At 43.6% G+C, this 24,691-nt stretch overlaps 1 protein-coding gene and 1 non-coding gene across 6 annotated transcripts in view; one reads left to right on the top strand and one right to left on the bottom strand.

Annotated features, from left to right (window-relative positions):
* The window catches only part of Tpx2 (TPX2 microtubule nucleation factor), a 63,168-nt gene extending 45,479 nt beyond the window's left edge, over positions 1-17,689 (bottom strand). For 2 of the 5 annotated variants that reach the window (XM_045157219.1, XM_045157224.1), the window contains exons 1-2: positions 17,559-17,688; positions 4,878-4,980 (exon numbers count right to left, since the gene is read on the bottom strand). The gene's annotated coding sequence lies outside the window, so the exon portion shown is untranslated. Of the gene's footprint in view, positions 1-4,877; positions 4,981-17,558 lie in introns of all 5 variants that reach the window. The other 3 variants (XM_045157222.1, XM_045157223.1, XM_045157221.1) reach the window with 3 other exon arrangements.
* A 4,353-nt stretch (positions 17,690-22,042) lies between these two features.
* On the top strand, positions 22,043-22,146 carry LOC123463103. The gene has a single exon (XR_006638715.1). It is a non-coding gene; the product is annotated as a U6 spliceosomal RNA (small nuclear RNA).
* The last annotated feature ends 2,545 nt before the right edge of the window (positions 22,147-24,691 follow it).

Below are 24,691 nucleotides of genomic sequence, written 5' to 3'. Positions count from 1 at the left end.
TTTGAAGCCAGTGGTGGCTTTTCTACAGGCATGCTTGTAGTCATACTGCAGGAGATGCAGAGTCAGGTAGATCCCTGAGGCTCACTGGCCAGGCAGTCTAGCCTACTTGATGAACTCCAGACAAATGAGAGACCCAGTCCCAAAAATGGTGGACAGCATCTGAGACTGTAAAATGGGTTTTAAGCATTGGTAGAGCTGTCCTCTGAGCTCCAGGACTGTATCTGGTTTATGGGCATGTATTAACTTTGGTTTTAAAATTATGTATAGGACTGGAGAGATGGATTAGTGGTTAAGGTGCTTGCCTGCAAAGCCAAAGGACCCAGATTCAACTCCCAGAACCCATGTAAACCAGATGTTCAAGGTGGCTTATGCATCTCGAGTTCATTTGACCAGCTGAAGGCTCTGGCATGCCCATTCTCTATCTACCTGTTCTCCTCCTTCACTCTCAAATAAATAAAATAAATTTTAAAGAGCTGGGAGTAGTGATGTATGCCTTTAATCCCAGCACTCGGGAGGCAAGGTAGGAGGATCACCATGAGTTCAAGGCCACCCTGAGACTACATATTGAATTTCAGGTCAGCCTGAGCTACAGTGAGACCCTACCCCGAAAATCAAAAAAATAAATAAACATATAAAAATTTCTAAAAAAATTTATGTATGTCTGGATGTGGTGGCACACACCTTCAATCCCTGTCATTGGGAGGTAGAAGTAGGAGGATTACCATGAGTTCAAGGTTACCCAGAGACTACATAGTGAATCCAGATCAGCCTGGGCTAGAGTAAAACCCTACCTCAAAAAAAAAAAAAAACAGTATGGATGGGTGCATGAGGGGTATGTGTATGTGCGCACGTGTGTGAGCCAGTGTCTCTTGTCTCTGTAAATGAATGCCTGTCTGGCTTTACATAGATGGCCAACTGAACCAGGCAGGCAGTCATTCCAAGTAAGTGCCTTTAACGGCTGAGCCATCCCCCCAGCCCCTTGCTGTTTCATTATGTGGTCCAAGTTGTTTTCAAATGCACAGCAATCCTCCTGTGCTGGGTTCCTGAGTGCTGGCAGTGCAGGTGTAAGCCACCACGCCAAGCGTAGTGTCACACAGGCTCAGGGAGGGGTGAAGAGCAAAAAGCCCAAGGCTAAGCACACCTAACCGTACCAGGTAAGTTTACAAACAGTCTTCCTAAAATGACCTGGGTTGGTTGGTTGGTTTGTTTTTGGCGAGGGGAGGGGGCGTTGGGTGTTTCGAGGTAGGGTCTCACTCTAGACAGATGACCTGTTTTTGAAAGCACTTCTTTTTGTCTACTACAGCCAACTCAGAAGGCCATCCTGCCTCCCCAGCACTCGGGAGCCTGAAGGAGATCTGCCATGAGTTTGAGGCCAGCTTTGGTTAGATGGTGAGTTCTAGGTCAGGCTGTGCTACAAAACCAAAAATAAATGAGGGCTGGGGAGAGATGGTTTAGCAATTAAGGCACTTCCCTGCAAAGCCAAAGGACCCAAGTTCAACTGCCCAGGACCCACGTAAGCTGGGGGGGAGGGGAATCGGGGGAGGAGCACGCATCTGGAATTTGCTTGCAGTGGCTAGAGGCCATGGAGCGCCCATTCATATTCTTTCTCTCTCTCTCTTCATTCCTATTCCTTTATCTCTCTCTCTGAAATAATAAAAGTAAAATATTTTGGGGAAGATGGTTCCACTATAAAGCACATTCTACACAAGCATGAGCGCATGAGCTTAGATGCCCAGGGCCTACACAAATGCCAGTCAACATAGTGGTCAGCCTGTAGTCACAGCACTCAGGAACTGAAGATAAGAGATACCTAGGGTGAGCCATCTTTGGGGTCACATGAGAGACCCTGCCTCAGAAAACACAGTGATCAAGAAGATCCACAACATCAACCTCCGGCCTATACATACATGTGCCTGCACTCACACCATACACACAAAATACAAACAAAAACATCCTCCCCCCTGCCCCACCCTCAAAGTGTGAACAAATAAACAAATAGGTATCCACTGTGAACTCTCATCCTCTTCACCTAAGGATGGTGTCACAAGTATAGGAAGAAACCAAAGCAGGGTTGGGGATGTAGCTCCGTGGTGAAGTGCTCTATTTCCAGCAGCATAAACCATTTAGGAAAGAACCAAGAGCAATTGCTAGTGAAAATGGTTTCAACCACACTCCCTCACCACAAATAATAAATAATGGGATGTAAAAGCCTCAAAAAAATAGTCTGTAAGGGACTAGTAGGAAACAGAACAGGCCAGAGCTGAAGGCAGCTGCTTTATGGGAACTCCACAAATGGCGAGAACTGGATGCTTTCCTGTACCCCTTAATCAAGATCGAGTATCTGTCAACAAGTCTCACTGAAAAAAAAAAAAAATTTAAAGCACATGCGTCACCACATTCCCTCAAACAAATCAAGCTGCCAAGCAAGAGAATTAGCTTCATATTTCAAAATTATTTGCATCTGCCACAGCACAGATGCCTATAAAACTAGAAATATTCTTAGTGAAAAAATAGCTTTTAAGGACCAATAATACTAACACAGACCTGGGGAAAAAGCTTATCCAATACACTATACATGAACAAGTTCCTTATAAACCTACCTATTAAATGTCATCCATCATATCATATATCTCTATCTTATTTCCAAAAACAAAAAATGGGTACACACACACACACACACACACACACACACACACACACACAACTTCCTTCATTCCCTCCCTTCAGAAAGTCACAGGTAAATGGAGGGCACAGAGGACAGCTAGGATCCAGGGTGAGCTTTGTACTGGTACAAAAACAGCGCTTAGCGATCGCAGAGAATAGGGTGGAGCATCAGTGAAGGCTCTTGATGGAAGAGATGCCTAAAGAACATGTACAGATTAAAAATGCATGCTTGTAGGGGAAGAAATGGGAAGGGAAGGGACAAATATACAGGGGAAGACTGCAGAAGCAACAGCATAATTTCCTTTCACATTCATCTGAGATTAACCTCCCACTGCCTCTTCTCTCTTCATGCTCAAACCAAAAATAACTAGCCTTGACAAGCTAAGCAAATCAAAAAGTGCAGCTTCAGAAGGTGGGGGGCGGGGAGCGGCAGAGGTGACTGAACTAGGCTGGAATAGTGGACTGGCAGCTCCTGGCAAACAAAGACTAAGGTATGACGGTGTGGTGGCCCATGACTCAGCACAAGAAGTTGAAGCAAGAGGATTGCCATGAATCTGAGGCCAGCCTGGACTACAGAGTGAGTTCCAGGTCAGCCTAGGCTTCAAACCTGCCCACAAAAGAAACATAGTTACTTTAGATAATCCCATGCAGGCAATGCCTTCTCCCTAGGAACTCCCTCTCCTACTTCACAAGGAGTGAGAGATCTTATTACAGTATCACAAGTATAGAGTTCATTTCATTTAATCCATAGAGAAGATACCTACATCTGATAAGGAATTAGTAAAGGACAACGTAGCACAATTCTGACAGTTAATCAAAGTCACAGCGGGGCGTGGTGGCACATACCTTTATCCTAGGAGGCAAGGCAGAGAGAGGTAGGAGGATTTTTGTGAGTTCAAGGCCTGCCTGAAACTACAAAGCGAATGTCAAGTCAGCCCAGGCTAGAGCAAAACCCTACCTCAAAAAAAACAAAATAAATAAATAAATAAAAATAAAATCCAATGGCAATTTTATACACTCAGAAGTCAACACAGCACACGCTGGCCACTGCCCAGAAACCTCAACATATGTTCATTTCTCTTTCAATTTTATAAATCTGTTAATCATGGTGGCTCATACCTGTAAACCCCAGTACTCAGGAGGTTGAAACAGCCAGATGCACAAGTGACGCATGTATCTAGAATTCCTTTGCAGTGGCAGGAGGCCCCAGCATGTCCATACTCACTGTCTCCCTCTCAATTAATTTAATTAATAATTATTAATAATAATTAAAGAAAAGAAAATTAGGCATAGTGGCACATGCCTTTAATTCCAGCTCTTGGGAGGCAGAAGTCGGAGGACTGCTGAGTTCGAAGCTGCCCTAAGACAACATAATGAATTCCTGATCAGTTTGGGCTAGATACACTACCTCAAAAAATAAAAATAAATTCTATCAGCCAAGCGTGGTGGCACACGCCTTTAATCCCAGCACTGGGGAGGCAGAAGTAGGAGGATCTCCGAGAGTTCGAGGCCACCCTGAGACTACAGAGTTAATTCTAGGTCAGCCTGGACCAGAGTGAGACCCTACCTTGAAAAAACAAAAACAAAAAATAAATAAATAAGCCCCTTATTTTGCTTTTTCATATTTAGTAAATTTCCTCCCAAAATGTTACCTTATAAAGACACACTAAAGCCTGGTGTGGTGGTACACACCTTTAATCCCAGCATTTGGGAGACAGAGGTACGAGGATTGCTGTGAGTTCAAGGACACCCTGAGACTACAGAGTTAATTCCAGGTCAGACTGTTTTGTTGAAAAAATAAATAAATAAATAAATAAAGTCACACTAAACATTTATGAAGCTAATAGATTAATGTTTACCTTATTCTTCTGTTGTTTGTTTTTTGAGGTAGGGTCTTGCCCTAGCCCAGACTGACCTGAAGTTCACTATGTAGTCTTAGGCTAGCCTCAGATTCACAGCGATCCTCCTACCTCAGTCTCCAGAGTGCTGAGATTAAAGGTGTGTGCCACCACACCCAGCAGGGAAAGGGAAAGAAAATGTGGCACCAGGACCTCCAGCCATGGCAAATGAACTCCAGATACATGTGCCACTTTGTGAATCCAACTTGGCTTTGCTGGTAGACGCCCTAACTGCTGTGCCATCTTTCCAACATCCCCTGCCACCAGCAGCACCCTTATTCTTTTAATTGTAGTTCACTGTGAACACAGCCTTACCTGCTGTTTAATCAGTCTATCTGGTCCACTTCCTAGAGCCTGAACTCAAAACTGGTCAAGACTCTTCTTAAATCTTGACGTTTGAAATACTTCTCATTAGGACCTGGAAATAGAAAAATGTTTCAGCTAAACTCTTTCTGTTAACTATGTTTATCCACTGTCTTGAATATGCATAGGAATTCACTCTGTTTCTCCTATATATTCTCCTTAAAACATAGGACAGATCAACAAAAGAACAAGGATAGACAACAGGTGTGGTGGTGCATTCCTTTAACCCAAGCACTCAGGAGGCAGAGGTAGGAGAACTGCTATGAAATCAGGTTGCCCTGAGACTACAGAATGAATTCCAGGTCAGCCTGGACTAGAGCGAGAACCTATTAAAAAAAAAAAAGAAAAGCCAGGCATGGTGGCACACGCCCTTAATCCCAGGGCTTGGGAGGCAGAGGTAGGAAGATCACTGTGAGTTCGAGGCCACCCTGAGACTACATAGTAAATTCCAAGTCAGCCTGAGCTAGTGAGACCCTACCTCAAAAAAAAAAAAAAAAAAGAATAAGCTAGAGATATGGCTTAGCAGTTAAGGCACTTGCCTGCAAAGCCAAAGGACCCAGGTTTGATTACCCAGAACATACATAGGCCAGAAGCACAAGGTGGCTCATGCATCTGGAGTTTGTTTGCAGTGGCTGGAGGCACTGGCATACCCATTCTCTCTATCTGCCCGCTCTCTCTTTCTTTCTCTCTCAAATAATAAATAAATGAAAAAATGAAAAAAAAAAAGAACAAGGATAGATACTCAACCTCAAAAATAAAAGAGCAGCAAGCCAGGTGTGGTGGCGCACACCTTTAATCCCAGCACTTGCAAGGCAGAGGTAGAAGGATCACTGAAAGTTCAAGGCCACCCTGAACTACATCGTGAATTCCAGGTCAGCCTGAACTACAGCGAGACCCCACCTCAAAAGGCCACCACGTCCCGGCCACGCCCCCACCCCCAAAAAAATCACAGACAGGGCAGGAGAGATGGCTTAGCAGTTAAGGCGCTTGCCTGTAAAGCCTAAGAATTCATATGATCAAATCTCCAGGTCCCACATAAACCAGACACAATGATGCAAGCGCGTAAAGTCACACACATACACAAGAGGCACACATGTCTGGAGTTTGTTTACAGCGGCTGAAGTCCCTGGTATGTCCATTTTTCTCTCTCTCTCGCTCTAATAAAAAACAAAATCGGGCTGGAGAGATGGCTTAGCGGTTAAGGTGCATGCCTGCAAAGCCTAAGGACCCCAGTTCGATTCTCCAGGTCCCATGTATGCCAGATGCACATGGTGGCACATGTGTCTACAGTTCATTTGCTGTGGCTAGAGGCCCTGGAGCACCCATTCTCACTCTCTCTCTCCCCCTCTATCTCTGTCTCTAATAAATAAATAAATAAAATATTTTTAAAAAATCAAAGAGCAGGGCTGGGCAGATGGTTCAGTGGTTCAAGTGTCTGCCATGCAAATATTAGAACCAGCATTTGGATCCCCAGCCCCCAGTAAACGCCAGGCAGGCATAATGGCTTGTCAGTAATCCCAATGCTGGAGGACCCCTAGAGCAAACTGGCTAGCTAAGGAAGCCAAATCAAGTTGGAGAGAAACTACCTCAGTAAAATAAAGTGGAGAGCAATGGAGGAAAACAATTGTCAACCTCTGGGCTACACCTAACACACATGTATATATACATGTGTACCCAAACACACATGTACCCACATTTACATGAATATACACACCACATACACAAGGAAAAATAAGGAGTACATGGATCTTCCAACATTCTAAGCTTCTTATGGTTTTTTTTTTTGCATCAGTGTTTAGTGTTCTTGAACATCTTAGTGTGTATTTGCAGTCTCCTGGTATCTTCGTATTATATACTTTTGCTTTAAAGCACTCTTTCCAAAGACTGCTGGGCAAGAAAGACAGCTTTGCAGTTAAGGTGCTTGCCTGCAAGCCAAAGGACCCCAGTTCAGATTCAATTCCCCATTTGCAGCAGCTGGAGGTCCTGGCAAGCTCATTCACTCACTCTATCTGCCTCTTTCAATCTCTCACTCTCTTAATAAATAAATGTTTTTTTAAAAAGCCTGCTAACACCAAGGAATATACATATATATATATATATTCTTCTACTCAAACATTAGGCAAATAGGGTCTCTTTTTAAAAAATATTTTTATTTAGTTATTTGAGAGGTGGGGGAAGAAGCAGACAGAGGGAGAAAGAATGAGTGTGCCATGCCAGGGCATCCAGCCATTGCCAATGAACTCCAGACGCATTCACCACCTTGTGGATCTGATTTATGTGGGTCTAGGGAAATTGAACCTGGGTCCTTTGGTATTGCAGGCAAGCGCCTTAACTGCTAAACCATCTCTCCAGCCCTAGGCTCTCTTAAGGAAAACTTAACTGGGCATCATGGCATACAACTTTAATCCCAGTACTGGGGAGGCAAAGGTAGAAGGATATCTATGAGTTCAATGCCAGCCTAAGACTACATAGTAAATTCCAGATCACCCTGGGCTAGTGGGAGACCCTACCTCAATATAAAAAAGGAATGAGGGGGCTGGAGAGATGGCTTAGCAGTTAAGGCCTGCAAAGCCTAAGGACCCATGTTCTACTCTCCAGATCCCACAAAGCGAGAGGCACAAAGGTGAGGTAAGTGCAAGGTCACACTTGCACACTAGGTGGCAGTGCAAGTGTCTGGAGTACAATTGTAGTAGCTGAGTCCTTGGAGTACTAATTCTCTCTCTCTCTCTTTCTCTCTGTAAAATAAAAAATAAAGTTTAAAAAAATAGCTGGGCATGGTGGCACATGCCATTAATCCCAGCACTCGGGAGGCAGACGTAGGAGGATCACAGTGAGTTCGAGGCCACCCTGAGACTACATAGTGAATTCAGGTTAGCCTGGGCTAGAGCGAGACCCTACCTTCAAAAATAAAATAAAATTAAAAATAAAAGGAGGGACGGACTGGGCTGGAGAAAGGTGCTTGCCTGAGAAGCCTAAGAACCCAGGTTCAATTACCCAGAACCCACATAAGCCAGAGGTACAAGGTGGTGCATGTGTCTGAGTTAGTTTGCAGTGGCTAGAGGCCCTGGTGTGGCCATTCTCTGTCTGACTCTCTGTCTCTCTCTCAAATAAATTAATATATATAGGGCCTGGATAGATTTTACGCAGGTCCTTGCCAACAAAGCCTAACAACCAGACTTCAGTTCCCCAGTACCCATATAAAGCCAGATGCACAAAGTGGCACATGCTTCTGGAATTCATTTGCAGTAGCTGATGAGTCCATTCTGTTTCTTTTCTGTCCACCTCTCTCAGATTGCAAATAAATAACTAAAAATTGTGGGCTAGAGGGATAAATCGGTTAAGGCACTGGCCTGGAAGGCCAAAGGACTCAGGTTCAATTTTCCAGGACCCATATAAGCCTAGGACCCACTTAAGCCAGATGCACAAGGTGGCACATGCATCTGGAGTTCATCTGCAGTGGCTGAAGGCCCTGGTGTGGGTGTGCCCATTCTCTGTCCCTGTGTGTGTCTCTATCTCTCTCTCAAATAAATAAAATTTTAAAATAATTTTTTAAAAAGTTAAAGAGAAAGGAAGGGAGGAGGGCACTTAATAGGTTGGTATTGTATATATGTAAGTAGAAGAATAGGTTAACGGGGGTGAAAAGGCCCAAAGTGAGGTCAGGGGAAGAGATTGAGTAAAGGAAAGGTGGAGGGAGGGCTAATCAAAATCTAAGAGGATGCAAATAAATCATATGGAATCCTCCAGTTTCAGACAATGGAACACTCAGGAGCCATAGATCGTTGTTAGAAAAATTTCAGTGCCAGGGATGGGATACCTCCAGGGAGCTGTTGGCCAAGGAGGTCCCTGAAGCCCCCAAAACATTTAATCCATTGCTGAGGCCCTTCGTTTCCCACCAGGAATAGATGGTAAGACCCTATTGCTGAAGACTCCACATATTTGGGCTGCAAGGCCACTGAGAAATCCTGCTGGAACTGAGGTGAGAACCTCCTCCTCCGTGTAGACCAGCTGGAAGAAGCCATTCTACATGTAGTTCAATGGGAGAAAGAGATACCACCAGTGAAGATACTCAACAGTGGACACTGCAAGCCTTATAATAGGCCAGCCAGGCCAAATGAGCTAATGGGTGCAATAGTGGCACGTCCATGGTGGAAACCAACTGCCCTCCAATTGGACAGGAGGCCCACTCCATGGGGGGAAACACATCCCTGATATTAAAAACTTAAAACAGGGATAGTCATGAGCCCTAAGGGTGTAACATCTGCTGATGTCTGGAAAAATGTATATACTATGCTTATCAAACTGCCCAGTAAGCACTTCTCTTAATATTTATACCCTTATATTAACGCTACTCTCACTTTGGGTAGAGAATCTTCTCTTTTCAGATGGCAGTGACTTTGGGATGATTCAAAAGGTATCATAGTACTGGAAAGAAGTGACTGGAGTACTGAGTAACATCTCGATCACACCTTCCAAGTCTCAGGGTCTAATGCGGAACAGGTGGCGGAAAGAATGTAAGAGCCAAAGGAAAGGTAGGACTCCTTACAACATGCTCCCTCCAGACATAAAGTGACCTGGATATTCATGACTTCATAGTGCCTGACACTACCTAAACAAGACCATCATAAGAGGTGGAAAAGATGACATCAAAATAAAAGAGAGCCGGGCGTGGTGGCGCACGCCTTTAATCCCAGCACTCGGGAGGCAGAGGTAGGAGGATCGCCAAGAGTTCAAGGCCATCCTGAGACTACATAGTGAATTCCAGGTCAGCCTGAGCCAGAGTGAGACCCTACCTCAAAAAAAAATAAAAAATAAAAGAGAGACTGATTGAGATGAGGAGGGGATATGATGGAGAATGGAATTTCAAAGGGGAAAGTGGGGGAAGGGAGGGTATTACCATGGGATTTTTTTTATAATCATGGAAAATATTAATAAAAATTGAGAAAAAATTAAATTAAATTAAAAAGAAAAGGTGGTGAACCAGTAACCTACAAAATAGATATAAAGGGAAGAGAAAGGAAGGGAGGGGGGTACATAATAGGATGGCATTGTATATATGTAAGTAGAAGAATAGATTAATGGGGGTGAAAAGGCCCAAAGTGAGGTCTGGGGAAGAGAGTAAAGCAAGGTAGAGGGAGGGCTAATCAAAACGTAAGAGGATATAAATAAATCATATGGAATCCTACTTTTTTGGACAATGGAACACTCAGGAGCCATAGATTATTGCTAGAAAGTTTTCAGTGCCAGGGATGGGATACTTTCCAGTGAGTTGTTGGCCAGGGAAATCCCTGATACCCCCAAAACACTATAGGCCATTGCCAAGGACCTTGGATTCCCACCAGGAATAGATGGTAAGACCCTACTGCTTAAGACTTCACATATTTGGGCTGTAAGGCCACTAAGAAATCCTGCTAGAACTGAGCTGATAACCTCCTCCATGTAGACTAGCTGACAGAAAGCTGGAACAAGCCATTCTGCATGCAGTTCAACGGGAGAAAGAGAAATCACCAGTGAAGATACTCAACAGTGGACACTGCAAGCCAAAGGAAGGGTAGGACTCCTTACAACATGTTCCCTCCAGACACAAAATGGCCTGGATATTCATGACCTCACAGTGCCTGACACTACCTACACAAGACCATCATAATAGGAGGAAAAGATCATGACATCAAAATAAAAGAGAGACTGATTGAGAGGGGGAAGGGATATGATGGAGAATGGAGTTTCAAAGGGGAAAGTGGGGGGAGGGAGGGTATTACCATGGGATATTTTTTATAATCATGGAAGTTGTTAATAAAAATTTGAAAAAAAAAGCCGGGCGTGGTAGCGCACGCCTTTAATCCCAGCACTTGGGAGGCAGAGGTAGGAGGATAGCTGTGAGTTTGAGGCCACCCTGAGACTCCATAGTGAATTCCAGGTCAGCCTGGGCTAGAGTGAAACCTTACCTCGGAAAAAAAAAATTTGAAAATAAGATATAAATAAATAAAGGTGGTGAGGAGCCGGGCGTGGTTGTACTTACATTTAATCCCAGAGGAGGCAGAAGTAGGAGGATCATCAAGAGTTCAAGGTCACCCTGAGACTACATTGTGAATTCCAGGTCAGTCTGAGCTAGGGGAAGACCCTATCTCAGGAAACCAAAAGAAAAAAGAAAAACAAGGTGATGAGCAACAACAGAGGAAGTAATTTGTTGAACTTTGGCCTGCCTACACACACACACACACACACACACACAAACACATACTGACACACATACAAACATATATATTCCCATACAAAGAGAAGCTGTGTGTGCAGGTTCACACTGTAGGCAACAGACCCAGAAAAAGCTTAAGGAAAAATATATGGAGAATGTAGAACTTAATCTCTTCTGACACCCAAACAAGACATGATGGACTTCCCCACATAATCCTTTCACCTAAGCAAACTTAAGTTGCAACTGAAAGAGAAATGAATTTTAGGCTGAAGTTTGCGGTGGCAGAAGGCCCTGGCATGTGCCCATGCACGTCCTGAAATCTCTCTCTGCTTGCAAATGAATTTTTAAAAGAAGTACTAGGATAGATTATTTTATGAGGGTTCAAATAGACACACTTAACCATAAGCCAAGCCAAAATAATGTTATTTCCATGGCTCAGGGTCCATTGCAGAAAAGGTGGCAGAAAGAATATAAGAGCCAAAGGAAGGGTAGGACTCATTACAACATGCTCCTCCAGACACAAAGTGGCCTGGCTATCCATGACCTCACAGTGCCTGACACTACCTACACAAGACCATCATAATAGAAGAAAAGATCATGATATCAAAATAAGAGAGAGACTGAGAGAGGACAGGGATATGGAGAGTGGAGTTTCAAAGGGGAAAGTGGGGGGAGGGAGGGAATTAACATGGAATATTGTTTACAATCATGGAAGTTGTCAATAAAAAAATTAAAAAGAACAAAAAAATAAATAAAATAAAAATGCTTTTATTTAAATAATTTTAAAGTTTAAAAGAATTTACCTAGCCGGGCGTGGTGGCACACGCCTTTAATCACAGCACTTGGGAAGCAGAGGTAGGAGGATTACTGTGAGTTCTAGGCCACCCTGAGACTCCATTGAGAATTCCAGGTCAGCCTGGGCTAGAGTGAGACCCTACCTTGAAAAAAAAAAAGAAAAGAATTTACCAATTCATCTGAGTATGACCCAATTTCCACACCTGCAATTTTGTAGTCAACTTGATAGTGTGTTCTAATCTATCCAACAGATATTTACTGGGTAATTCCCACATGTAGGACTGTTCTATTCCCTCTCTCTATGCCTAACTCTACCTTTCAAGAATGGCTCTCTAAGGCTGGAGAGATGGCTTAGCAGTTAAGGCGTTTGCCTGAAAAACCAAAGGACCTCAGTTCAATTCCCCAGGACCCATGTAGGCCAGATGCACAAGGGGGCACATGCATGTGGAGTTCGTTTGCGGTGACTGAGGGACCTGGCATGCCCCTTCTCTCTCTCTCTCCCTCTCAAATAAATAAACAAAAATAAAGTTTAAAAAAAAATGACTCTCTATCCATACTTCACTGAGCCACCATTGCCTGTTTAAGACTCATCGATCTCACTAACATTATGAAAAGAATTCCAGAACAGATTGTCCTAATTACTTGTCAATTGATTTCAACTCCCAGTTTATAATCCCAGCACTCAAAGATGCTGAGACATGAGGACTGCCTTTGGTTAGAGGCCAGCATGAGCATTCAAAGCCAGCTTGGGTAACTTATGGACTTTCTCTCAAAGATATAAACTGGGGCTGGAGAGATGACTTAGTGGTTGAGGTGCTTGCCTGCGAAGCCTAAGGACCCAGGACTCTCCAGTTTCCATGTAAGCCAGACTCACAAAGATGAGTCAAGCACAAGTTTGCAAAGGCCCACTTGGTGGTGCAAGCATCTGGAGTTTGATTGCAGTGGCTGAGGCCCTGGCATGAGAATTCTCTTCTCTTTACCCCTCTAAAATAAAATAAAATAAAATAAACACCAAAGTAATTAATTAATAATAATGTAGCTGGAGAGATGGCTCAACAGTTAAAGGTGCTGGCTTGCAATGCATGACAGCCTGCGTTCAATTCCCTAGTACTCACTTAAAGCCAGATGCAAAGTGATGCTTCTGTCTAGAGTTTGTTTGTAGTAGCAGGAGGCCCTGGAACATGCATGCGTTCTGTCTCTCCCTCTGCTTATAAATAAATAAATAAATAACAGTAATAAAATAAAAATATAAAACATAAAAATAAGGCCAGCATGGTGGTACACACCTTTAATATGGAAGCAGAGGTCAGAGGATTGACATGAGTTCAAGAACAGCCTGGGACTACACAGTGAATTCCATATCAGCAGAGGAAGGTGGGGGGAATGAGGAAAGCAGTAATAGTTAGTCCACATTTATGTGATATGAATTAGGAATAGAAAAGAAATTAGAGATTAGATAAACAAGGTCAAAGCCCAGCTGTGCTTAGATATGTTTTCATTGAAAACCATCAAAACAGCAGATAGTTACCTCCTAGACAGCTACCTTCCCAGCTTAGGGTAGCCATTGGTTCTGACTAATGAGAACTAAATAATTTGCTAGTCAACCATGGAGACTAAAGCCCTTGAAAGGTAGAGTTAGGATACAAGGCCAGCCTGACTTACCTGTGACCCTATCCACTCATCCCACACACTAAAAAATAATTTGCTTATATAAGGATTCATAATTTTATTTTTCTGATACTGCTTGTCTCTATACTTGCCCTAAGACATTTTTCCTCCAAGCTTATTTTTATTTATTTATTTGAGAGAGAGAGAGAGTGAGAGATTATGGGTGCACCAGGGCCTCCAGCCACTGGAAACAAACTACAGATGCATGCGCCACCTGGCTTAAGCATCTGGCTTACGTGGGTCTTGGGGAATCGAGCATCGACCCAGGGTCCTTAGGCTTCACAGGCAAGTGCTTAACCACCATGCTATCTCTCCAGCTCCCAAAAACTTTTTTTTAAAAAGTAGAAATAGGGCTGGAGGGATGGCTTCTTAGCAGTTAAGGAATTTGTCTGCAAAACCAAAGGACCCAGGTTCACAGTTCCCCAGAACGCACATTAGCCTAATGCACAAGGGGGCACACACGTCTGGAGTTGTTTGCAGTGGGTGGAGGCCCTGGTGCACCTATTCTCAGTCTCTCTCTCCCTCTTTCTGTCAAATAAATAAACATTTTAGAAAATAAATAAGTAGAAATATGCCAGGCATAGTAGCATACACCTTTATTCCTAGCACTCAGGTAGGAAAATCACCATGAGTTGGGACACCATGTGACTATATAGTGAATTCCAGGCCAGCCTGGGCTAGAGAGACCCTACCTCGAAAAGCCAAAACAATAACAAATACAAATGTAAATAAGACTGGGTACACAATGCTCCAGCTGCTCCCTCTCCTTCCCCTCTGTGAGCCCTAGCATGGCAAGACTAGGCTCCGTTCTCAACGGCATAAAGCCAAATGAAACAAGAATCAATCTTTCTGTCTCCAAGCATACCAGAAAACCCTTGAAAACACTATACATCTATATACACTCAGTATCTAACACCGACCTGAGCACACAATATACCCGCAAAGCTCAATTAATTAGCTAAGTTAGCTGGAAACCACACCAACTACTGAAGAGACAGAATTAAACAAACCAAGGATATGATTTGGGATGACTTGACAGGTGTTGTAAAATACCAACCACAGCATTAAGAACGCTTACTATAGTAACAAATATTTTTTTTGTTTGGTTTTGTTTTTTCAGGTAAGGTTCTCACTCTAGCTCAGGCTGATCTGGAATTCACTATGGAGTCTCAGAGTGGCCACAAACCCTCCGCAATCCTCCTACCTCTGCCTCCCAAGTGCTGAGATTAAAGACGTGCACCACCACACATGGCTAAACACTTTTTTTAACAGTTTTATTTTTAACATTTTATTTGTATTTATTTATTTGACCAAGAAATAGGGAGAGAGAGAATGGGCATGCCAGGGTCTCCAGCCACTGCAAATGAATGCCAGATGCGTGTGCCCACTTGTGTATCTGGCTAATGTGGGTCCTGGGGAATCGAATCTGAGTGCTTTGGATTTGCAGGCAAACTCCTTAACCATTAAGCCATCCTCCCAGCCCTCATAGTTTTATTTTTCAAAACCAGTATCTGATAAGTGGAAGAAATTCAAATAGGAGGCCGGGTGTGGTGGTGCACGCCTTTAATCCCAGCACTTGGGAGGCAGAAGTAGGAGGATCATCGTGAGTTCCAGGCCACCCTGAGACTTCATATTGAATCCCAGGTCAGCCTGAGCTACAGCAAGACCCTACCTCTGGAGGGTGGGGGGTCAGGAGAAACTGAAATAGGGCTGGAGAGATGGCTTAGCAGTTAGGGCGCTTGCCTGAGAATCCAGATTCAATTCCCCAGTACCCACATAAGCCAGATGCACAGATAGCATATGTATTTGAAGTTCTTTTGCAGAAACTAGAGGCTCTGGCACATGCCCATTCTCCTCTCTATGTGCTTCTCTTTCTATGTCTCTCTCAAATAAATAAAATAAAATAAAGAAATTCAAACAAAAGCTAGGCATGGTGCTGAACGCCTTTAATCCCAGCACTCAAGAGGCAGAGGTAGAAAGATCACTATGAGTTCAAAGACACTCTGAGACTACACACTAAACGTGAAGGATGTAAAGATAGGGCAAGGCTGAATCAGGAAGTAAACCAGGAGATCTACCACAGCAAATTCAGGGAGTCAAAAATCCTTCTCTTGGCAAGAGATGGCTAAGAGGTCAAGGCAACTGCCTGCAAAGCCTAAGGACCGGAGTTCAATTCCCTCGTACCCATGTCAAGCCAGATGCACAAGGTCATGCATGTGTCTGGAGTGCATCTGCAGTGGCAAGAGGCTCTGTTATCTCATTCTCTGCTTGCAAGTAAACAAATAAATAAAAATAAAAGGCCAGGTGTCATGGTGCATCTCTTTAATCCCAGCACTGCGGAGGCAGAGATAGGAGGATCATTGTGAGTTTGAGGCCAGCCTGGAATTACAGAGTTCCAAATCAGCCTGGGCTACAGTGAGACGCTACCTTGAAATAAAAATCCTCTTCTAGGAGCTAAGGTTAGTGCTCAGAGATAAAGACTTCACATACTATATGCAAAACCCTGGGCAGGAATAGCATTGGATAGTTTGAAAAAGAAGCTACATATCAAGAAAATACAGGATGAGGGCTGGGGAAATGGCTTAGCAGTTAAGGCGTTTGCCTGTGAAGCCTAAGGACCACTGTTCAATTCCCCAGGACCCATGTAAGACAGATGCACAAGGGGCGCATTCATATGGAGTTCATTTGCAGTGGCTGGAGGCCCTAGCATGCCCATTCTCTATCTGCCTCTTTCTCTCTCTAAATAAATAAATAATACATTTTTTAAATATTTTATAAATAAAAGAAATAGAGGTTGGGCCGGGTGTGGTGGCGCACACCTTTAATCCCAGCAGTTGGGAGGCAGAGGGAGGAGGGATCACTGTGAGTTGGAGGTCACCCTGAGACTACATAGTGAATTCCAGGCCAGCCTAAGCTAGAGTGAGACCCTGCCTAAAAAAAAAAAAAAAAGAGGTTGGACTGGGGATATGGCTCAGTGGTTAAAAGTGCTTGTTTGCAAAGCCTGCCAGCCCTGGTTCTAGTCCCCAGTACCTACCTAAAGCCAGATGCATAAAGTGGCACAGAAATCTCCAGTTCATTTGCAGTAGCATGAGGCTCTGGTATGCCCATTTATTCTTTCTGCTTGCAAAAGGAAGGAAGGGAGGGAGGGAAGAAGGAAGGAAGAAAGGGGAAAAGGGGGAGGGACAGAGGGAGGTAGGGCCAAATAACAATGCTACAAACTAGGTCACAACTTTTCTTCCCCCCTCTATAAATGTCCAACAAAAGGAAGTTAGAAAGGCTGTATGTAACACCTACCGGCTTGACACAAAAGGAGCAGAGGGCTAGACAAATAACATAGAGTGAATTATAAACCCCGAATATAAGAAAACCCGCAGTGGAGTTCAATCCTCTCTCAATTATGCTGTCACGCCGTCGAATTTACCTTTCTACCTGAAACAAGGGTTTTGAAATGCAATTGATTGTGACATCTGTTTCCCTGCACCAACGCCCCATCCCTTGAATGGCGGGGACTGTTTTTCACCCATTTCTCTCCAACACTTGAGCCTGGGGCTCCTTAGCTCCTAGAGCTGAGCCAAGCGCGTCTCACACCCATCCGCTGGGTGCGAAAATTCCGTGAAAAAAGCTCACGCAGAGAGGTCGGTCCCATCGATGCTTTTTCCATGTATTAACAGAGAAAATCATCGCCTTTGTTGCCCGATAGCCTATGCAAGTCCCTTTTCTCGATTTCCAAGAATAGAATAACCGCATAAACCTTATCCGAGTCTTCTCCAGGAAGCCAGGTCGCGAAGACCAGGCTGGTACGAAAGAAATCGCGCTCACACCGTCCCGAGGCTAGGCGGCGCCGGGCCCCGTAACCGCCCGGGAGGCCCGCCCGGAGCGCCCACGGCTCTAGGGGCCGAAGGCCGACCTCCAAGCGCTCGGCAAGAGGGAGACGGGAGCCCGGCGCGCAACTGCTCTCCCTTTTCTTACCCACCGCTTACCCCGCCTCGCCTCGCCTCGTCTCGGTTCGGTTCTGACAACCCAAGGCCGCAAATACGCCGCGGAACTCAAGCGGTACGGTTGAAAATTTGAACCCAGGCAACCCGGTCGAATGCGCCAATCAGAACGCCGGGCTCAGCCATTCCCAGCCTTCTGATTGGCCACAGGAAACATAACGACGCAGGAAGTCGGGAGGCGGGACGAGCAAAAGAAAAAAAAAAATACCGGCCGGGGAGGCTTCTGGGAAATAGAGTCATGCGTCTATGTGAGCCCATTGGAACCGGAGCTTTACTACAAAGCCCAGAATGCTCTGCTCTGACTTGGTATTGGGATTGGGGGTTCTTTGTTTGGTTTGCTTTCTGGTGGGATCTCGTGGGGCTCAAGCTGGCCTGGAGCTTGCTGTGTAGGGCGAGGGTGACCTTAAATTGATCCTCTGGCCCTCATTCTCCAAGTGCTTGGGATTACAGACCTGCGCCACCCGCTCCTATTTGGCGAAGTTGTTACCAGCTGAAGACGTGGAAAGAGCATTTATAAAGATAGACAACGACAAACATCCTGTACCTCCCCGAATTCACAGAAGAAAACATTGAGCTTCTTAAAATTTTGTTTAAATGTGTACTTATTTATTTGAGAGAGAGAGAGAGGGTAAAAATAAAAAAAATTTTAAAAAAAGCCTGGACTTCTTTTTTTTGGGGGGGGGGAGTTCAAGGTAGGGTCTAGCTCAGGCTGACCTGGAATTCACTCTGTAGTCTCAGGATGGCCTCAAACTCACTGTGATCCTCCTGCCCCTGCTTCCCGAGTGCTAGGATTAAAGGCGTGTGCCACCACGCCTGGCCTTAGCTCTGTTTTTAATTAATTATTTATTTATTTGAAAGTGACAGATACAGAGAGAAAGATGCAGATAGAGAGAGAGAGAGAGAATGGGTGCGCCAGGGCCTCCAGCCACTGCAAACGAACTCCAGACGCGTGCACCCTCTTGTGCATGTGGCTAACATGGGTCCTGTGGAATTGAGCCTTGAACCGGGGTCCTTAGGCTTCACAGGCAAGCACTTAACCACTAAGCCATCTCTCCAGCCCTTAGCTGTGTTTTTAAAGGTTATTCTTGTCAAGTTTGTGCATTGTGTTTTGAATATTTATAGGATTTACCTATAGGCAACATACTTTTGCTCCCAGCTTTCCAGTCAAGAAAGACTCACACTGTGTAGTTCATGCCCCTGCACAGATGTTAAATAAAAGCGCAAATTTATTCGATGGTTTGTTCTTTTTTAAAAATTTTTGGAAGGCTGGAGAGATGGCTTAGCGGTTAAGGCATTTGCCTGTGAAGCCAAAGGACCCAGGTTCAATTCCCCAGGACCCACGTAAGCCAGATGCACAAGAGGCACATGTGCTTGGAGTTTGTTTGCAATAGCTAGAGGCCCTGGTGAACCCATTCTCTCTCTGTCTCTCTTCTATCTCTCTCTGTTTGCAAATAAATTAAAAAAATAATAATAATAAAAAGAAATTGTTCACAGCAATAAGAAAGCAACTAATATGAAAGGCCCAAGAATTCAGAAGCTCAGAAATACTATCACGCTCCAAGGGGAGCTTAAGCGGGCTCCCTGCATACCTCAAACTCCAGGCTTTACTCTCTGTTGGAAGCAAGTGAAGAATCCCTCTTCTCATTATATCAGAGCCCACTCCTAATATAAAACTAGGTAAAAGGGCATGCGATAGCCCTCAAGGATGGGAAATGAGTAATGAAGTGAACCACTTATTTGGTTTCTGTAAATAGCCTGCACTATAAGCCTTACACTATAAGCCTTAATAGCCCACACTGTTAGCCTTAGTAGCTCGCACCATAAGCTGTAGCAGCCTGCCTCAGACCACCAAGGTCATAGGAGGCTGATACCATACTCTGCTACCCCCACCTAAGGAATTGCACAAAGGCTGACCTCCAAGGTCATAGGAGACTGGAACCACACTCTGCGCAAATGCTGACCACGAAGGTCATAAACTAATTGGCTTAGAAACTATGGGGTGGCACCAACTGACTGGCTAACACCCTGCGGGGCTCCTAATATTAGAAAATGATTGGTCTAAGGCACAGGCTTTGTTAGAAACCCTATAAAAACTGTCCTGTTCCTGTATTCGGGGCTCTGCAGTCCTCTACCCCTGTGAGGTGTACGACTGTGGGCCCCAGCGCGCTTGGAATAAAATCCTCTTGCGGTTTGCATCAAGACCGCTTCTCGTGAGTGATTTGGGGTGTCGCCTTATCCGGGCAGAGCGTGGGGGCCCCCTGCGGGGTTTTTTTTCCTACAAATACACATGACAAAAAAAAAAATGGGGTCCTGGAGAGGTGGCTTAGAGGTTAAGGCACTTGCCTGTGAAGCCTAAGGACTCAGTTTCAATCCCCCAATACCCACGTAATAAATAAATCACTTTAAATATTTTTTTATTTGAGAGAGAAGGAGAGAGCCCTGTTTTGTCCTTTTTAGTCCAAACTATACTCTTGTCTTTTATTTATTGTTTCTACCGTCAAGTGGGTGTGTAAGGGTCTCTTGTCAAACTGCCAGGCTTTACAATCAAGTACCACTGAGTCATTTCTCTATCCCTGTACTTTTTTGTTTGTTTTGTTTTTTCGAGATAGGAGGTCACTCTCTAGCCCAGGCTGACCTGGAATTCACTATGTAGACTCAGGGTGGCCTCGAACTCACAGCCATGCACCTACCTCTACCTCCAAGTGCTGGGATTAAAGGCCTGGGCCACCATGCCCACCTGTACCCTTTTTTTCTAGGCCAGGCTGAGCTGGAACTCACTTTGCAGTCCTAAACTGGCCTCAAAGTCACAGCAATCCTCCTACCTCAGCCTCCCAAGTGCTGGGATTAATGGCATGTGAAGCCACACCCAGTTTGCTTGCTCATTTTTTAAATATTTATTTATTTATTTATTTACAGAGAGAAGGGACATACCAGGACCCCTAGGCACTGCAAACGAACTCCAAAGGCATAAGCCATCTTATGCATCTGGCTTACATGGGTCCTGGAGAATTGAACAGGGTCCATAGGCTTCTCAGGCAAGTGCCTGAACTGCTAAGCCATCTTTCAAACCCTGTTTATTCTTTTAAAACAGGAGAGGGTGGGCTGGAGTGATGGCTTAGTGGTTGAGGCATTTGCCTGTAGCAGCAAAGGACCAAGGTTCGATTCCCCAGGACCCACATAGGCCAGATGAACAAGGTGGTGCATGTGTCTGGAGTTTGTTTGCAGAGGCTGGAGGCCCTGACACGACCATTCTCTCCCTCCCTTTCAGAAGGAGCTGTGAGCTCAAGGCCACCCTGAGACTACACAGTGAATTCCAGGTCATCCTGGGCTAGAGCAAGAACCTACCTCAATAAACCAAACATAAACAAATAAATATAATAATAATATAAAGGCCCGACTTCATTTCTTTTCCTTTCTGTTATTTTTCGACGTAGGATCTCACTCTATCTCAGGCTGAGGCTGACCTGGAATTTACTATGCCATCTCAGGGTGACCTTGACTTCATGGCGCTCATCCTACCTCTGCCTCCCAAGTGGTGGGATTAAAGGCCTGCACCACCACACCTGGCTCATTTCTTTTACTGTATAACGTTCCTACCTCCTAAGGTTGAGAAGTTGATTATAGTGTTCATCTCCTACTTCTTTCCCTGGAAAAGAGTGAGTCTACTTCAATGCTAAATAGAAAAAGAAAAAAATATGAGCTGGAGAAAAGGTTTGGTGGAGCCAAAGGACCTCTGTTCAATTCCCCAGGACCCATGTTAACCAGATGCAGAAAGAAGCACATGTGTCTGGAGTTCGTTTGCAGTGGCTGGAGGCCCTGATGCACCCATTCTTTCTCTTCCTCTGCCTCGTTCTCTCTCTCAAGTAAATTAAGAAAAATGAAATATTTTTAAAAAGGGAAGGCCAGGCATGGTGGCTTTAATCCCAGCACTTGGGAGGCAGAGGTAGAAGGATCACTGTGAGTTCGAGGCCACCCTGAAACTACATAGTGAATTCCAGGTCAGCCTGAGCTAGAGTGAGACTCTACCTCGAAAAAACAAAATAGAGCCAGGCGTGGTGGCACACGCCTTTAATCCCAGCACTTAGGAGGCAGAGGTAGGAGGACTGCCATGAGTTCAAGGCCACCCTGAAATGAATGACAGAGTTAATTCCAGGTCAGCCTGGACCAGAGTAAGAACCTACCTCAAAAACCAAAAAATAAAAATAAAAGGGGCGGGGGTGCTGCTGGAGAAAAGGCTTAGTGATTAAGGCACTTGCCTGCAAAGCCAAAGGACCCAGGATTGATTCTCCAGGACCCATGTAAGTCAGATGCACAAGGGGTGCATGCATCTGGAGTTCGTTTATACCTGCTGGAGTCCATGGTGCACCATTCTCTCTCCTTCTCTCTGACTATTTCCATTTCTCTCTCTCTCTCTCTCTCTCTCTCTCTCAAATACATAAAGAAAAACAAAATATTTAAAAATAAAAAAAATGCTCGCTTCGGCAGCACATATACTAAAATTGGATCGATACAGAGATTAGCATGGCCCCTGCGCAAGGGTGACACGCAAATTCGTGAAGCGTTCCATATTTTTGAGAAAGATTTCAAAAGAATGATTGTAAATATGCTCAAAGAAGTCAGAGAACAAATCAAAGGAGTCAAAGAGGAACTTAAAGAGGAAATCAAAGGAATCAAAGAAGATGCAGGACACCAATTTCATGAAATAAAGAAGGCAATACAAGACATAAATAAGGAAATAGAAATAATAAAGAAAAACCAGTCAGAATTACTAGCAATGAAGAACACAGTTAATGAACTAAAAAATTCTGTAGAAAATCTCACCAGTAGAATGGATGAAGGAGAGGATAGAATATCTAAGCTAGAAGACCAGGTGGCAGATCTAATACAGGCCAACAAAGAGAAAGACAAACTTATAGAAAAGTGTGGGAATTTCAAGATATTTGGGACACTATAAAAAGATCAAATATTAGAATTCAGGGCATAGTAGAAGGAGAAGAAGTCCACTCCAAAGGCATAGTAGGTGTCTTCAACAAAATCATAGAAGAAAAATTTCCCCCAAATTGGGAAAGAGTTGCCAATACAGATACAGGAAGCCTTTAGAACCCCAGTCAGACAAAACATGGAAAGAACCTCTCCTCGCCATATTATAATCAAACTTCCAAATACACACACCAAAGAAAAAATATTGAAAGCAGTTAGAGAGAAAAATCAAGTTACCTACAAAAGTAAGCCCATCAGAATTACAGCAGATTATTCAACACAAACTTTTAAAGCCAGAAGGGCTTGGAGTGATATATTCCAAGTTCTGAAAGATAACAACTGTCAACCAAGGTTACTTTATCCTGCAAAGTTATCCATTCAAATAGACGGAGAAATAAGGACATTCCACGACAAAAGCACGTTAAAGGATTATTTGAAGACAAAACCAGCTCTACAAAAAATACTTGATAGAATCCTCCATGCTGAAGAAAAGGAAAAGCACACATATAAGGAACCTAGAAAAAACAAGCAATACTCAAATACTTGTTAAAAGAGAACAGGTAGAACCGGAACAACAAAAAAAAAATGGCAAATATAAATACACACCTTTCAATAATATCTCTTAATATCAACAGCCTCAATGCCCCAACAAAAAGACATAGGTTTGCAGACTGGGTTGAAAAGCAGGATCCTACAATTTGTTGTCTCCAAGAAACTCACCTTTCTACAAAGGATAGACATTATCTTAGGGTGAAAGGTTGGAAGACGGTGTTTCAAGCAAATGGGCCTAGAAAACAAGCAGGGGTTGCTATCCTAATATCAGACAGGGTAGACTTTAGTCCAATGTTAGTCAAGAAAGATAAGGAAGGTCACTTTATATTGATTAAGGGCACACTCCAACAGGAGGACATTACAATCCTAAACATATATGCACCTAACATGGGGGCTCCCAAATTCGTCAAACAAACACTATTAGAACTAAGGTCACTGATAACACCAAACACAGTGGTGGTGGGTGACTTTAACACCCCACTCTCATCAATTGACAGGTCATCCCGGGAAAAAATAAACAGAGAGGCATCTGGACTAAATGAGGTCATAGAAGGAATGGACTTAACAGATATATACAGGACATTTCATCCAAAGGCTGCAGAATATACATTCTTTTCAGCAGCACATGGAACATTCTCTAAAATAGACCATATATTAGGACACAAAGCAAATCTTAACAAATTCAGGAAAATTGAAATAATTCCTTGCATTCTATCTGACCACAATGGAATTAAACTACAAATCAGTAGCAAGAAAGGCTATAGAGCATACACAAAATCATGGAAACTAAACAATACACTACTAAATGATGAATGGGTCAATGAAGAAATCAAAAAGGAAATCAAAAAATTTATAGAGTCAAATGACAATGAGAACACAACATACCAAAATCTCTGGGACACAATGAAGGCAGTTCTAAGAGGTAAATTTATAGCCTTAAGTGCCTATATTAAGAAATTAGAAAGGTCGCAAGTAAATGACCTAATGCTTCGCCTTAAAGCCTTGGAAAAAGAAGAACAAGGCAAACCAAAAGTCAGTAGATGGGAAGAAATAATAAAGATTAGGACAGAAATTAATGAGATAGAAACAAAAAGAACAATCCAAAGAATTAATGAAACAAAGAGTTGGTTCTTTGAAAGGATAAACAAGATTGATAAACCCTTAGCAAATCTGACCAAAAGAAAGAGAGAAGAGACACAAATTAATAAAATCAGAGATGAACAAGGTAACATCACAACAGATGCCAGAGAAATTCAAAAAATCATAGGGACATACTATAAGAGCATATACTCCACAAAGTATGAAAATCTGAAAGAAATGGATGATTTCCTTGATCTATATGACCTACCTAAATTAAATCAAAATGAGATTAATCACTTAAATAGACCTATAACAAACATGGAGATCCGAACAGTTATCAATAATCTCCCAACTAAAAAAAGCCCAGGCCCGGATGGATTCACTGCTGAATTTCACCAGACTTTTAAGGAAGAGCTAACACCATTGTTTCTTAAGCTTTTCCAGGAAATAGAAAAAGAAGGAATTCTACCAAACTCCTTCTATGAGGCCAGCATCACCCTGATACC

This window comes from Jaculus jaculus, chromosome 8, assembly GCF_020740685.1.
Source record: "Jaculus jaculus isolate mJacJac1 chromosome 8, mJacJac1.mat.Y.cur, whole genome shotgun sequence".
Classification (NCBI taxonomy): domain Eukaryota; kingdom Metazoa; phylum Chordata; class Mammalia; order Rodentia; family Dipodidae; genus Jaculus; species Jaculus jaculus.
Note: the sequence above shows the minus strand (reverse complement) of the source record. Positions and strands in the feature narration are given on the sequence as shown.